General features: G+C 38.3%; 1 protein-coding gene across 23 annotated transcripts in view; it reads left to right on the top strand.

Annotated features, from left to right (window-relative positions):
- The window catches only part of Hnrnpc (heterogeneous nuclear ribonucleoprotein C), a 30,663-nt gene that overhangs the window by 2,079 nt on the left and 13,450 nt on the right, over window positions 1–15,134 (top strand). For 6 of the 23 annotated variants that reach the window (NM_001170984.2, NM_001170983.2, NM_001170981.2 and 3 more), the window contains exon 2: window positions 3,921–3,946. The exons of 6 other annotated variants lie outside the window; for them this stretch is intronic. The gene's annotated coding sequence lies outside the window, so the exon portion shown is untranslated. Of the gene's footprint in view, window positions 1–3,416; window positions 4,640–15,134 lie in introns of all 23 variants that reach the window. 11 more of the 23 variants (NM_001360183.1, NM_001360182.1, NM_001360179.1 and 8 more) reach the window with 2 other exon arrangements.

The raw sequence follows: 15,134 nt of genomic DNA, 5'->3' as shown, positions 1-15,134 counted from the left end.
TTTTTTTTTTTTTGACTTATTTATGAGTACACTGTAGCTGTCTTCAGACTCACCAAAAGAGGGCATCAGATCCTATGACAGGTGGTTGTGAGTCACCTTGTGGTTGCTGGGAATTGAACTCAGGACCTTTGGAAGAGCAATCAGCTCTCATTAACTGCTGAGCCATCTTTCTAGTGTTTTGTTTTTTGAGACATGGTTTCTCTGTGATAGTCCTGGCTTTCCTGCACTCCCTTTGTAGATCAGGCTGGCCATGAACTGAGATCCACCTGCCTCTGCCTAAGAGTGATGGGATTAAAGATGTGTTCCTTTATAAGGTAGACTAGATAAAGAGTAGAGAGTTGCCCTGATGAAGGGTGAAAAGTAGGTAAGAGGAAGTCATCCATCAAAAATAGTGCTATAAATAAACGGTGGTGGTGGTAGTTAGGTATACCTGACATTAAGTGTTAAGAAATGTAGGCCAGGCTTGGTGGGGCACCTTCAGTCCTGGCAGAGCATATGGATATCTTGCAGTTGAGACCAAATTCAAATGATAGTGTTGACTACAGAGGAAGCTGTTAGATTTGCAAGGTTTGGATCTTCTCATTTGCTGTGGTCAAGTCATTTTCAGAAATGCTTTGTAGTGATTACTATTTCTTCTGTAGAGAAACATGTTTGCTTTTTTTTTTTTTTTTTTTTTTGGTTTTTCGAGACAGAGTTTCTCTGTATATCTGTATAGCCCTGGCTGTCCTGGAACTCACTTTGTAGACCAGGCTGGCCTTGAACTCAAATCCACCTGCCTCTGCCTCCCGAGCTTTGGGATTAAAGGCGTGCACCACCACGCCTGGCTATGTTTGCAATTTTATCTCTAGATGGATTGGCTTGTGATCTTGTTATGAATGGGAGTGGTTGTTCAAGCAAGTAAGGAATATATTCCCAAAAATCTTAAAGATGATATTAAATGTTAAGTGTAAGTTACTAACTAGGGAGTATAACAATTGAAAAATCTTGGCTGAGTAAAAACTCTTATAAATATCCAGTAAATTAGGCTTCTGGGTTTGTTTTGAGCTGTAAAGCAAACTAGACTACCTAATTTATATGGAAAATTTGAATTCTCATTTATCACGACTCATTGTTGAAAGTGGTTGACTACACAAAAAGTCCCACCTCATCCCCACCTGTTTCCTGCTCTTACTGGTGAAGTGTACCCTAGTAAGGGAGTGTACTTCCTTGGGAGGCAGGGGCAGATGGGCAGACGGGCAGGCAGATGTCTGAGTTGGAGGCTAGCATGGTCTAAATAGCTAGTTATAGGTCAGCCAGTGTTAACAGATGAGATCTCATCTTAAAAGGAAAAAAAAAACCTAGTCATTGCTATTGACTTCCTTAAAAACAGTATTACTATAAGCGGTCAAGTAAATTTGTTGGTATTTGTTCTTAGCATTATTTACTTACACTTCATACACTCAACTTTCATTGGAAGGGTTATGGTTTTGTATGAACTAAATATACTGAAGAATTGACTGGTGAAAATCTTTTTGGTGTTTATTACTGTTTTTGAAAAGCTACATTGAGTATTGGTTCCCACTATCAGTTTAAAAAACGACGGCTGGGCTCTGGACTACCAGTTTCAGTTGAGTCATATGGTTCTCTAGATTTTACATTTTTAATAAGTACCAGGTGATTTTTCTTGTCTTGACTCATTTTTGAGTGTCCTTTTAGAAGAGCTCATCCAAACAAACCTTAATGAGAGTTTTGAGAATATAGCCCAGAAATACTTAAATTCTAATTTTTCTGTGTATGGCTGCATGTATGTATGTACATATGTATGTATGTGCACTGTGTGCTTGTCTGCTGGACATGTAAGACATAAAGAAAACCTAGGACTCCCTGGAACTAGAATTAGGTGTGAGCTAGCATCTGGGTGCTGGAATTAGAACCTCTGAGAGCAGTGCTCTTACCTGCTGAACCATCTTTCCAACTCCTATATATATGTTCTTTATGTAGGGAAAGACATTTTGCTTTTTAAAAAAGTAGCAGTAGCTCATTAGTTTGATAACATAGGTGAGATTACTTGTTGACATAAAACACGTAATGCTTTTTACATTGCTGCGTTTTTGTTTTTGGCTTTTTCCAGACAGGGTCTCATACAGCTTGGTGCTCTGGCTGATCTTGGAATTCACTATGTAGAGCAGGCTGGCCTCCCAACCCAGATCCTCCACCTTCCTTTGCCTCCCTAGTGTTGGGACTAAAGGAGTGTAAAATTATGCACAGCTGCTTTTTAAGCCTATGTATGTCTTGTATATGTACTAAGGATTTCTTTCTTTTTTTTAATCTATCAGGCTAACATCCTGAAGATTTTGGTACTGGGTTCAGGGTAGAAGTACCAGATAGAATTTGTCTTTATTCTAAAATACAGATAACTTTCAAATATAAATGTTCTTCTACCTAGAAACTTACTCTATAGTTTTTCTATTTATATAATGCTTGTTTACTTGAAATTGGTACTTTGTCTTAATAGTTACAGTACTTGTTCTGTTTGTAGTCTTGGTATTTTTAAATAAGGGTTTGCTTGATAAGTGTTCAGTTTAAAATTTTAACATGAAATTTGTAATGGGAAATTAAGGCCTCATGTCTTAATGAAATGAAATACAACCAAGTCTTGCTTATTTACACAATGAGTAGATACTAAACTGCATCTCTTTTTAGCTGATGAAACAATCAGTTTGTGTCATGTACATTGTTTCAGTTTTTCATTATGTGTCAGATTTTTCATACATTGGAATTAGTTAGGTACATACACTAGATGAGCTAAAAATGGAACACATCCATAAGGGCACAATTTTTATTACCTGTTTCATGACATAAACTGTTCATGGACCCTTCCTCCATTTCTATTCACTGTCAGTGATGATGAATAAAAGGGCTGGCTCCTTTTTAAGAACATCTTTCACTCTGGCTGTAGAACCTTATCAAAGTCTTACAGTCTTCACGCTTTGGTTTTGAGAGTAGATGAGTCCCTTTTAGTGTATGTCTTCATGGTAGACCATTCATTCACCTTTAGCCTTTATTAGTCATAGGAAAAAAATACATGGCCTTAGGTTTTGAAACCCATTAATCTGTTATTCACTTCATCTCCATTTGTTGGCCTGGTTTTTCTGTATTTTTGTTGCCCAAACTGCTGATTACGAAGTGAACATACAATATCAAATATCAGTCCCCTTAAAGGGGATACAGACTTTAGTTAACTTCAGCCACCTACTGATGTTGGTGAATCGTAAAAACAGTCACTAATAAAAGTGATTCTCTAAAGGCTCTCTCCCTCCCAGTGAAATGTTAATGCTTTACCAAAATGTGTTAGATGCAACAGACAGTTTTCTGTCTTGGGTTTAGGGCACATTTCTGAGGAACTATGACTCAATCTGTCCCTTCTCCTTTCACAGGGCAGCAAGGCGAACCCCATCCTTACTCACTGGAGCTCAGCTTTGATTTTTAACTTCCCTTCCCCACCTTTCCAGAACACACACATTCCCATTTCAAAATTGATTTTATAAAGACATTTTAAATATACTGATGCAACTTGGTGTGCACTACGGCAAACATACAGGTGTTTTTTTAAAAATTATTTCCAAAAAACAACAAAACAAAACAAACGGGACCTGGATTTAAGATGTAATTTTTAAAATTTCTATTTCTATTTTTTTCTGCAGCAGTTGGGTTAGAGGAGGAGCCTTTTAGCCTCATAAACTGACCTCTCTACTTCGTGTATTTTTAAGATTAACTGATGATGTGGAAAGGGCTTTGCTTGTCTGCTATTGAGAACATTACCCTTGCGGTTTTTGTGGAAACTGCTTTTGGAAAAGAAAAGAATTGAACTTTACTGACTTGACATTTTTAGACCTCCCGTTTTTCTAATCTGGGCTATTTTTATTTTTGTTTTTTTACAGTGAGATTTTTTTGATCTTCAGCTACAGTAAGTTATTACAATTTTTTTTTTACATTTTTCCTGACTTTCGCTGGTTTCCTTTTTATTGTTGTTACTTACTAGTTATTATTATTACTATACTTATAATGGTGATGATGATGATGATAATGATGATTTTTAAACGGATTAAAGTGGAGTTTTTCTGAATGTTAAGATTTCTTCAGCCTCCTGATTGACTTTGGAGTTTTCCATCTTGGGAGAGAAAGTGAAGGTGTTAGCATTTTTAAGTAGCTTGATCACATAAACCCTTTCTCTCCCAACCCCACCCTTGCCCCCAACCCCTTCCCCACACTGGAAATAATTTTACTGGCTGTTAAGTCTTTGACCTTATTTTTCCTGATCTTTAACTTAACTGTTTTAGAGCATCTCTGGACGTCTGTATTTTTAATTTTTTTTTATTTTTATTTTTTTTTCTTTTTAATCTTTCATTTGTTAGATTTTTAAACTGTGCTGCAATAAAATGTGTGTGGTACTATTTAACACCTATAATGGTGATGGCATTTTCCCAAAAAGCCATCTTCCTACTGTTTCCCTTGAAATCCCATCCTGCTTTTCCTGTACACTACCCCTCACAAACCACAAGCCGCAGCAACATGGATGCCCAGTCTGGAGCAGCAACAGCCAGGATGACCTGGAGCCAGGGGGGCCTTCGGAACAGATGTATACCCTTCCTGGGTGATGGTAAGAGGTGTGAGGTCCACTTGGTTTCATTGCGAAGACTAGGAAATAGACTCATTTAAATTTAGTTAGTTGATGTATAGGTAGAGCCCTGGAAATGAAAGTGCCTCCTTTTAGGCAGTTGTTTCTCAGGTTATCTTTGAGCTGTTTAGAGTTATCTTTAGGATCTGGGTATAAAGCTTAGTTGACAAGTGCATAGTTTGCATAAGGACCCTGTGCTTTGATTCATGGTACTCCATAAACTGGCCTGGTGACACCTATGATCCATGCAGTAGTAGAAGAAGTTCAAGGACTTCCTTGGGTTTTATATAGTTTGAGGCCAGCCTGAAATATATGAATCTTGCTTATATGTAACCTTTGTACAGATTCTGATTATATTTATTTTAAAGCACAAGTTTTAAGATAAATACTTGAATGCCTATAACGACAGCACTCCTAAGTTGAAACAGGAGTTTGAGGCTAGTGCCACTCTGGAAAAAAACAATTACGTGGATCCAACCTTAAGAAATACAGTAATACCAATAGCATCAATCCTATCTCACACAAATTTTTTAAGAGTTGAAGAAAAAGGTATGCCTTTTAAAGTTTAAAATAGGAAGACCTGTTTAATTTCTGTAGCTACATGAACTGAGATTGTCCAGCAATGACTTGAACCCCAGTTAACTATTACTTGAGTGTAACACAAGTTCCTTCTTGAGTGGTATAAAAGAATACATCTGGGATAATGCAGTGGTTAAGGGGGCATAGATAGCTGGAGTTAAGGATATTACTGTTTATTTTTATATATTTTTTTATACAAGGTCTCTACATAGCCCTGGCTGTCGTCTTAGTACTATGTAGATTAGCCTGGCTTAAAACTCAGATCTGCTTGTCTCTGCTTCCTGAGTCTAGGATTAAAGGCAAGCAGCAGCACATCTGGCCATTGGTGACCATTTAGAGCTCTTCTCTTCTCTTCTCTTCTCTTCTCTTCTCTTCTCTTCTCTTCTCTTCTCTTCTCTTCTCTTCTCTTCTCTTCTCTTCTCTTCTCTTCTCTTCTCTTCTCTTCTCTTCTCTTCTCTTCTCTTCTTCTTTTTTTTTGACAGGGTTTCTCTGTGTAGCCCTGGCTGTCCTGAAACTCAACTCTGGACCAGGCTGGCCTTGAACTCAGAAATCCGCCTGCCTCTGCCTCCCAAATGCTGAGATCAAAGGCGTGCACCACCACGCCGGGCTGGCTAGAGTTATTCTTAATAAGTTTTCAATCTAGATAGAGTCCTGTGACATTTGGGTATATCATATGCCTTCTCATGCTTGAACAAAAAGTAAAATCTAGGTCAAATGATCACCTAAGGTAGCATCAAAGAAAACCAAATAGTGGAACATTAAAGCAGAAACTCCTAGGATCTGGAAAAGAAAGTCATTGTTTTTAAATATTGGTGCTTTCCATGAAAACTTTTATTTTTCATTGTGTGTTGTGTTGCAGCTGCTCACTAAAGGGCCAGTTTGATTCTTTCATCTACAAGATCTTTTTTTTTTTTTTTTTTAAGATTATGCTTTTCTTGTTTTGGGGATCAAGCATCTGTCAGGAGAATCTCAGACTACTCATTAGTGACAGATGGAGTGAGAAATGATACTATATAAGATTTATGCACAGCTCTGTAGAAGATTGCAGTAGTAGGTGCATTATCAGGAGGCCACTGACTGATTTTTTTTTTTTTTTGGTTTTTCGAGACAGGGTTTCTCTGTATAGCCCTGGCTATCCTGGAACTCACTTTGTAGACCAGGCTGGCCCTCGAACTCAGAAATCCACCTGCCTCTGCCTCCCGAGTGCTGGGATTAAAGGTGTGCACCACCACGATGGACTTGAACCTACCTTTGTTTTAGGGGTGGAGGTAGTGCTTTTAAGACCTATGAGCCTGTCTCCTATTATTTAGTTATTTTTAACGGTGAGCCAGTAAAGGTTAAAATAGGAAGTGACATTAAATTTTCATTTTTAGAAGTTACATTGGGTTTTTACAATGTTTGTCTGTTAATTTGTACATGCTTGGTGCCCTCTGGGATCAAAAGTAGACTTTAGGTCACCCTGGAATTGCATTTAGAATTTGTTGTATGAGTGCTGGTAATTGAACCTGGATCCTTTGGAGGGGTTTGTACCTGCTGAGCTCTAGCCCCCAAAGCAATCACTTTTTTTTTTTAAAGATTTATTTATTTATTATATGTAAGTACACTGTAGCTGTCTTCAGACACACCAGAAGAGGGCGTCAGATCTTGTTACGGATGGTTGTGAGCCACCATGTGGTTGCTGGGACTTGAACACTGGACCTTTGGAAGAGCAGTCGGGTACTCTTACCCACTGAGCCATCTCACCAGCCCTCAGCAATCACTTTTTAAAATTAATTTATTTGAAGAGAAAGAAAATAATGGTTGAGGTCTGTGTGACTAAATACATGGTTTATTTTTCTCTTACCATCTCACTTGACATTTATCATTTAAACCAGTGGTTCTAAACCTTCCTAATGCAACCTTTTAATAGGGTTTCATGTGTGGTCAGCCCCAACCATAAAAGTACTTTGTTGCTACTTCATAACTAATTTTGCTACTGCTGTGAATCATACTAGAAGTTTCAGATATGTGATTTCCCTGGGGGAATCTCAAACCCTCAGATTGAGAAACAAAAACCTAAGCCAATGTGAAGCTATACAACTTTGCTTTCAGGTTGTTGCTGTTTCTTTAACTATTGGAGTTGTATTTGACTCTCGTCTGTTCTTACTTAGTACTCATTCCATGAGCTGTTCCAGACCTATGATTTTTGTATATTATCTGAAATGATTGTCTTTAAATTTATATAACAGTATGGACTTTTATAGATTTGTATCTATTCAATAACCTATATGGTAGATATGCTGAGCCAACTTCAAGCAGGGTTTGTTAACTCATTCCTGATGCAGAGCTGGAATTGCCACCTTGTTTTCCAAGGCCAGCCTGGTGGCCTTCAATGTGGTGATACCTAATGTTTTAGAAAAGGAAAAAAAATAATCATTTCAAAGACAAACTGTATCTAGACAAGTATATTTTAAGCAAAAATTTCCTAGTACTCTTAGTACTTTTTGATGCATTTGTTTTCTAAGTTAATCTTTCAATGTTTTTATATTAACATTAAAAGCTGTTGGCTAAAATTAGGCTTAAGAAAACTTAACTGCTGTTTTTGAGAATTGTATGCACCAGAGTTAGAATTTAAATGTTACATTTTATGTATTACATTTCAAAGACAAACTGTATCTAGAATGTTAAAATTGATTTGTTTTGACGTCTTCAGTTCAACAAACTAGTTTTCTTGTCACCTTTTCTTTCCTATCATGTCATCAGCTTTTCACTTAGACGCATTTACTGTTGTCTTCTTGGTTCAGCCAGTTCATCATTGTCTCTGTTGCAATTGATGTCCATTTCTTAAGTGTCTCCTCTTACATACTAGTCTGTTCTAAAGTGGTAGCTACACTGCTCTGCTATACTGTAGTGTTTGAAAGCCTGGCTTGCTTTTCATGTCTATAATTCAGCACTTAGGAAGTGCAGCAGTATCAGGAAGTAGTTCAAGGATATCTTGAGCTGTAGAGTTTAGAATGAGGCCTATCTTTAAAAAAGTTTAAAAATGGGCTAGTTACAATTTTTGAAACTTTGTGGGCTCTTTTTTTTTTAGATTTATTTATTTATTATATGTAAGTACACTGTAGCTGTCTTCAGACACTCCAGAAGAGGGCGTCAGATCTTGTTACAGATGGTTGTGAGCCACCATGTGGTTGCTGGGATTTGAACTCTGGACCTTTGGAAGAACAGTCGGGTGCTCTTACCCACTGAGCCATCTCACCAGCCCCTCTTTTGTTTGTCAAGACAAGTTTTCTCTGTAGCCCTGGCTGTGCTGGAATTTGTTTTGAAGACCATGCTGGCCTCAAACTCAGACCTGCCTGCCCCTCTGCTCATCAGTGCTGGGATTAAAGGAATGGGCCACTCTAGTGGATTCTTTTTTTGTTTGTTTGTTATTTGTTTGTGTTTTTTCTAGTGGATTCTTATTTCAACACTAAAGTGATACCCTGATCTCCCCACACACACCTTTTTTTCCCCCATTTATTTGTTATATGTAAGTACACTATAGCTGTCTTCAGATACTCCAGAAGAGGGTGTCAGATCTAGTTACAGATGGTTGTGAGCCATCATGGGATTTGAACTCAGGAGCTTCAGAAGAGCAGCACTCTTAACCACTGAGCCATCTCTCCAGCCCTCCCAAAAAACAGTGCTGAGCTCCAGTCCTGTTAGTGGTCACACTATGGTCCTGGCTAGCCTGGAAATCAGGTCAGATTCCGATCCATCTGCTTTTAGAATGCTTATGATGAAAGGTGTGTCACCACTCATATGGATAGTTGACATTTTACCTTGGTAAAAGGCTAGGGGCTGGAAAGCCTCAGCAGATAAGAGCTATTTTTCTTCTTGTAGAATATCTTAGTTCAATTCTTAATATTAACATGATGTTTCCAAAGTATCCAAAACTCTAGTTCAAGGGCATTTGATGCCCTCTTGTTGGCCTCTGAGTACTAGGCACTCAAGTGGTATTCAAAACAAAAAAACAACTGGCAAAATTGTACTTCAGCATCTTGACTTTTTTTATTCATTGTAGGTTTCTCTGTTTTTGAATGCTTATATTCAGTGGCTACCATGTCAGTGATATCATTTACTTATTTCATATTTTTAAATTCATTTTATTAAAAGAATTCAAACATTCTATGTGTGTGTGCATTTGCTCCTGTGCTTAGAGTCCAGAAGAATGCACTGGATCTGTTGGAGCTGGAGTTACTCATGTTTGAGTCTTATGGGTGTCACTGTCTGACCTTTTAAAATAAGGTCATTTATTCTTGCAGAAGATTTAGCTTCAATTCCCAGTAATTCCATTGTGGCTAATAATCACAATTACAGTTAGGAGAATCTAATACTCTTTTTTTTTTTTTTTTTTAAATTTATTTTATGTGTATCAGTATACTGCAGCTGTCTTCAGACACACTAGAAGAGTGCATCAGATCCCATTAGAGATGGTTGTGAGCCACCATGTGATTGCTGGGAATTGAACTCAGGACCTCTGGAAGAACATTCAGTGCTCTTACCCATTGAGCCATCTCTCCATCTTCTGAGTCTTCTTTTTTCTGGCATCTGGACATTAACTGGTTGGACATACATAGTGGCATATCTTTTTTTTTTTTTTTAAAGATTTATTTATTTATTATATGTAAGTACACTGTAGCTGTCTTCAGACACTCCAGAAGAGGGCGTCAGATCTTGTTACAGATGGTTGTGAGCCACCATGTGGTTGCTGGGATTTGAACTCCTGACCTTCGGAAGAGTAGTCGGGTGCTCTTACCCACTGAGCCATCTCACCAGCCCCCAAGTGGCATATCTTTATCCCCTGTATATTTGGCAGAGGCAGGTGGATCTCAATTTCAGGCCAGCCTTGTCCATAGTCTTGCTTGTCTTTGTAAACTTACATATACTTCTAGTTTCCTATTTCAATTGACTGGCTTGAGGGTAGAGGTAGCTCAAATCCTAGTACCCACTTGGCAGCTCACAACTGTTTGTAACTAAAGTTCCAGGATCCCACACCTTCAACACCAATGCACAATTTATTTATTTATTTTTTTCCCGAGACAGGGTTTCTCTGTATAGCCCTGGCTGTCCTGGAACTCACTGTGGACCAGGCTGGCCTCAAACTCAGAAATCCACTTGCCTCTGCCTCCCAAGTGCTGGGATTAAAGGTGTGTGCCACCACTGCCCAGCCATAATTTTTAAAAGAGGACTTAGTAACAAATTTAAGCTTTTCTGACCAGTTCTGGCTGATATTTTACAATATGAAGTATAGTTTAAGCCTTTAGAGGTCAGCATAAGGTGTTAGATCCCCTGTAGCTGGACTTCTAGGCATTGTAATTGCCTGATTTGTGTTCTGGGAATTGAACTCAGGTCCTCCAGAAGATTAAGTGCTGATTGAACCTTCTCCAGCCCTGGCTTTGTCTTTTACTTGTGTGAATCCTGTGATTATAGGCATGTGCTACCATGCCTACTTCTTTTTTTTTTTTTTTTTTAAGGTTTATTTTTATTTTATGTATGTATGCATGTGTACTTGGTAACTAACTGGAAGCCCCAAGAGGGAGTTGGATTAATTGCAACTAGACTTGCAGACTAGCATGTGGGTTCTGGGAATCAAACCCAGATCTTCTGAAGAGCAGCCAGTGCTCTTAACAGCTATCCTCCCAGCCTCAACAGTTGTTGATTGGTAATGGCTATAAATACATTTAAAGGCCGATTTTGCAGATTGGGGTAGATAATAATTTACCACTTTGCTTTACCTCTCGTGTCTTCAGATAGGAAGAACTGAGGGTCTTACTTAGCACACTCAACAGGTTTTGATCGTTGATCCTTCAGTGCTTAAAATTTTATACTACCATGAATTATACAATGCATTTTAATAATTTTCATGCCCCATCACCTATTCCCTTGCCGTCTCCCAGTTTTCTGATTTTCTTCCTTTTAACTAATCTTCCCTTTAACACTCAAACCTTATATTCTGATATTTCCTGAGCATTCATGAGTTGATTAGCATCTTGTTCAGTTAAGAGAGTGTAGTTACAAATATTTGACAGGCATATAGGTAGCTTTTACTACTTTTGTCTATAATTTTTCCAATCTGGACTTTTGGGCAAGTTTACTTTACAAGACTAAGAATGACCTCAGATCCAATGAGAATGTGATTAGTTACCACTGTAACAGTCCTACATCATTGCAGCATTAGGCAAGAGGAAAAGTAATTAGGCTTTTCCAGAAGACCCAGGTTCAATTCCTAATACCCAAGTGGTGACACACTGCTGTCATAGGAAGTATGAAGCCCCTAGTGGCAGACCCAGACGTAGAAGTGATGTCTGGACATGTAGTCAAAACATCCCTACATGTGAGATAATATTATTTTGTTATCAAGAGTGTTCTTTGAATATCCCTGAATGTCCTGCCATTAGCTCTGTAGACCATGCAGGCCTCAAACTCAGAGGTACTCTTGCTGCTGCCTCTCAGTGCAGTGGGATCAGATGTGCTCACCATCACACCTGACCTAAAAATGGTGTGTGTGTGTATACACATACATATATATTTTATGGCTATTAAATATGTTACAGACCTTTAAGCAATTTACTGTTTCAAACAAAACCTAATAAGACCTTTAAAACGGTTTAGCTAATTAATTAACATGTGGAACCACCTCTCCTTTGCTTTAACCTCCATAAAAGTTTTGTTTTTTTGTTTTTTTTTTTTCTCGAGACAGGGTTTCTCTGTGTAGTCTTGGCTGCTTTGGAGCTCACTTTGTAGACCAGGCTGGCCTTGAACTCAGAAATCCGCCTGCCTCTGCCTCCTGAGTGCTGGGATTAAAGGCGTGCACCACCACACCCGGCTATAAAAGATTTTTATTAACTTCAGATAAAAGCTTAGTGGTAGGGGCTGGAGATATAGCTCAGTGATTGGGAGCACTGACTGCTCTTCTGAAGGTCCTGAGTTCAAATCTCAGCAACCACACAGTGGCTCACAACCATCCTTAATGAGATACCGTTTTCTGGGGTGCCTGAACACAGCTACAGTGTACTTATATATAATAAATAAAAAAATTTTTTTAAAGCTTATTGGTAGAATATGTGCTTAGTATGTGCAAGGTGTAACCTTAATGTTGTGAATCTATAGGAACTGGTTTACCTAGTAGTAGACATACGAACTCTTTCCTCAGTTACTCATTCTGGTAACCCAGATTTGCCTCATTCAATCTTCCTGCTTCACATACCTCATTGTAATTTATACCTGTGAGACATTGCAGCTAGTTTTTATTTTAAACGGTTCCCCCACCCCCACCCCCTCCCTTCTCCATTTTGCTTTGAGCCCTAAACAGTCTTCCTACATAGCCCTGGCTGTCCTGGAAATAACTAATCCATGCTATTTTCAGATTCCCAGAGATTTTGCTTCCTTAAAAAAGCCTTGGTTAGTCACACCCAGCCCAAGCTTGTATTTTGAAACTAGGTTGAACGTATTAAAATTATAAAAAAGAAAGAAAAAGGACGTGATTGATTGTTTTTATTGTAGATAAAAGAGGAGAGTACAGAATCTGACCATTAGATGGGCCATGTAAGTGAAAGAGAGGGGAAAAGAGTAAAGGATAGAAAAGGCCCAGGTAAACAAAATGTCTGGAGTATGTAGGGAAAGGCTGCTTCTGGGTGGGAAAAGTTTGGGTAGTGAATGGCCAGCCGCAGCTGTACCAGGTCAGAACCAAGGGATGCAGTGAGAACTTGTTGGTCAGAAATAGGCACCTGGATTTGAGACTCTATGAGAGAGGGGGATTTAAAAAAAGTTACTGTCCCCATTAATGTATGATGTCCAGTAAACTGTGTTTCTGATATTTAGGTGGTGGTTTTGTCAAGCTAGGTCAGGGTAAGGCTGCTTCTTCTTTTTTTTTTTTTAAACTAAATGGTTTAGTTAGTAACATTTAGAACTATATTCTTTCTCATGCCTGGCAAAAAAAGACTTCATAATGTATTTTATGTTTTGTGTGTGTTTAGCTGGCCTTGAACTCAGAGGTCAGTCTGCTTCTGCCTCCCAGGTGTTGGGATTAAAGGTGTGCTTCATTACTGCCAGGCTTGCTTTGTGACATTTTTAAAGCTGGTATTTCTTTTAAAAATTTGTGATTGTGAATGCAGGTTTCTGCTTAGGCCAGAAGAAGATCAGTTGACTCCCTGGAGCTGAAAACTGAACTTTGATCATGGAAAAGCAGCATATACTTTAAAAAATTGTTTTCTTGTTTTTATGTTTGTTTTTTGAGATAGAGATTCTCTGTAGACCAGGTTGGACTCAAACTCCCAGATCAACCTTCCCCTGCTTCCTGAGTGCTAAGATTAAAGCCATGTTCCACCATTGCTCTTCCCATTGCAACATTTGAAAGATGACTAGTGCTACCATTTGTTATCCCCTCCTTTTCCTTCTCTTTCTCTTTAACATGTGACCTTGGGAATGTCTGGAGATCCAAATAACCCTCTACCTCTGGGATTAAAGATGTATGTTAACATAGGCCAATAATTTAGGCTTGTTATTAACAAAACTAAACTTGATCTTCTGGCCTCTATTAGTAGAATAAAGGTTCATAGGAGACAACATACAAAGAAAACAGCCAGAGAGTGATGCAAGTCAATGGGGAATGTTCAACAAAGGAAATTTAAGGACATCAGAGTAAAATAAGTGAAATATTAATTCAGATATTGATGGCTGCCAGTAAATGAAATTGCTTATATTCAAGAGTCTTAAAAAACAGGAAGATGTAAAAAAGACCACTTAAATACATTTTCTTTATAAAATTAATTTATTGATGTATAATTAGTGTCACTCATTGAGGCTTTGGGGTTTGCAGGGGATCCAGATTTGATTTCCAGCACCCATACATAATCCCAGTTCCAGGGAAATTGTATGAATCTTCTGACCTCAGGCAGTGGCACAAAGGAGAGTGTAAAACATATACATACATACATACATACATATATATGCATACTGATAAAAATATTAAAATATTTCCCAAGGAAAGAGAATACTACCATTTTTTGAGGGCAAAATTGGCCAGCATAGAATTAAATAGCAGCCAGGCCAATAGGACATTAGATAGTAAAGGAGTTTTTGTCTAATGTAATATAGGCTAGTTTAGGTTGTAAGGGTAATCTGCTCAAATTGCTTAAGGTGGCTTGACATGCTAAGCAATGCTGATTGCCATAACTGATTTCTATCACTAATGATTAACCTATGTGATCAAAGCAGAGAATTGTATTGAATGCCAAATAGAAAAAGACTTGTATTTTTTGTATTTTATCGCATATATTACTACGTACATAAACTGAGAATGTAGATAATGCTGACCTTGAACTGTCATACCCATGTGCCACCTGAGTGTTGGTATTTAAGACTTGTCTCAACAACCACACTCTCTATACCTAGGAAGATTTTTTTATATATATATATTTTTTTTTCTTTTTCTTTTTTTCCCCGAGACAGGGTTTTTTTATATAGTCCTGGCTGTCCTGGAACTCACTTTGTAGACCAGGCTGGCCTCGAACTCAGAAATCTACCTGCCTCTGCCACCCGAGTGCTGGGATTAAAGGTGTGTGCCACCACGATGGACTTGAACCTACCTTTGTTTTAGGGGTGGAGGTAGTGCTTTTAAGACCTATGAGCCTGTCTCCTATTATTTAAATGTACTCTCAGCCATTAGTTTTCAGTGAAGATTAATCACAAATCAATGTGTTTTTCCCATTTTGTAGAAGCAAGATGTTGCTAGGGTGTCATCTTCAGCAGCTTACCCCCATAGTTTTGAGGCAGTCTTGAAGTAGACCTGGAACTCCAGGACTCAGGCCATCACATTTTTCGCCCCCTTTAATGTGAACAGTGGGGATTGAACTTTAGTCCTGATAGGTCTTGGTTC

The sequence above is a fragment of the Mus musculus genome, chromosome 14 (genome assembly GCF_000001635.26).
Source record: "Mus musculus strain C57BL/6J chromosome 14, GRCm38.p6 C57BL/6J".
Lineage (NCBI taxonomy): Eukaryota > Metazoa > Chordata > Mammalia > Rodentia > Muridae > Mus > Mus musculus.
This window is presented reverse-complemented; position numbering and strand designations above follow the sequence as displayed.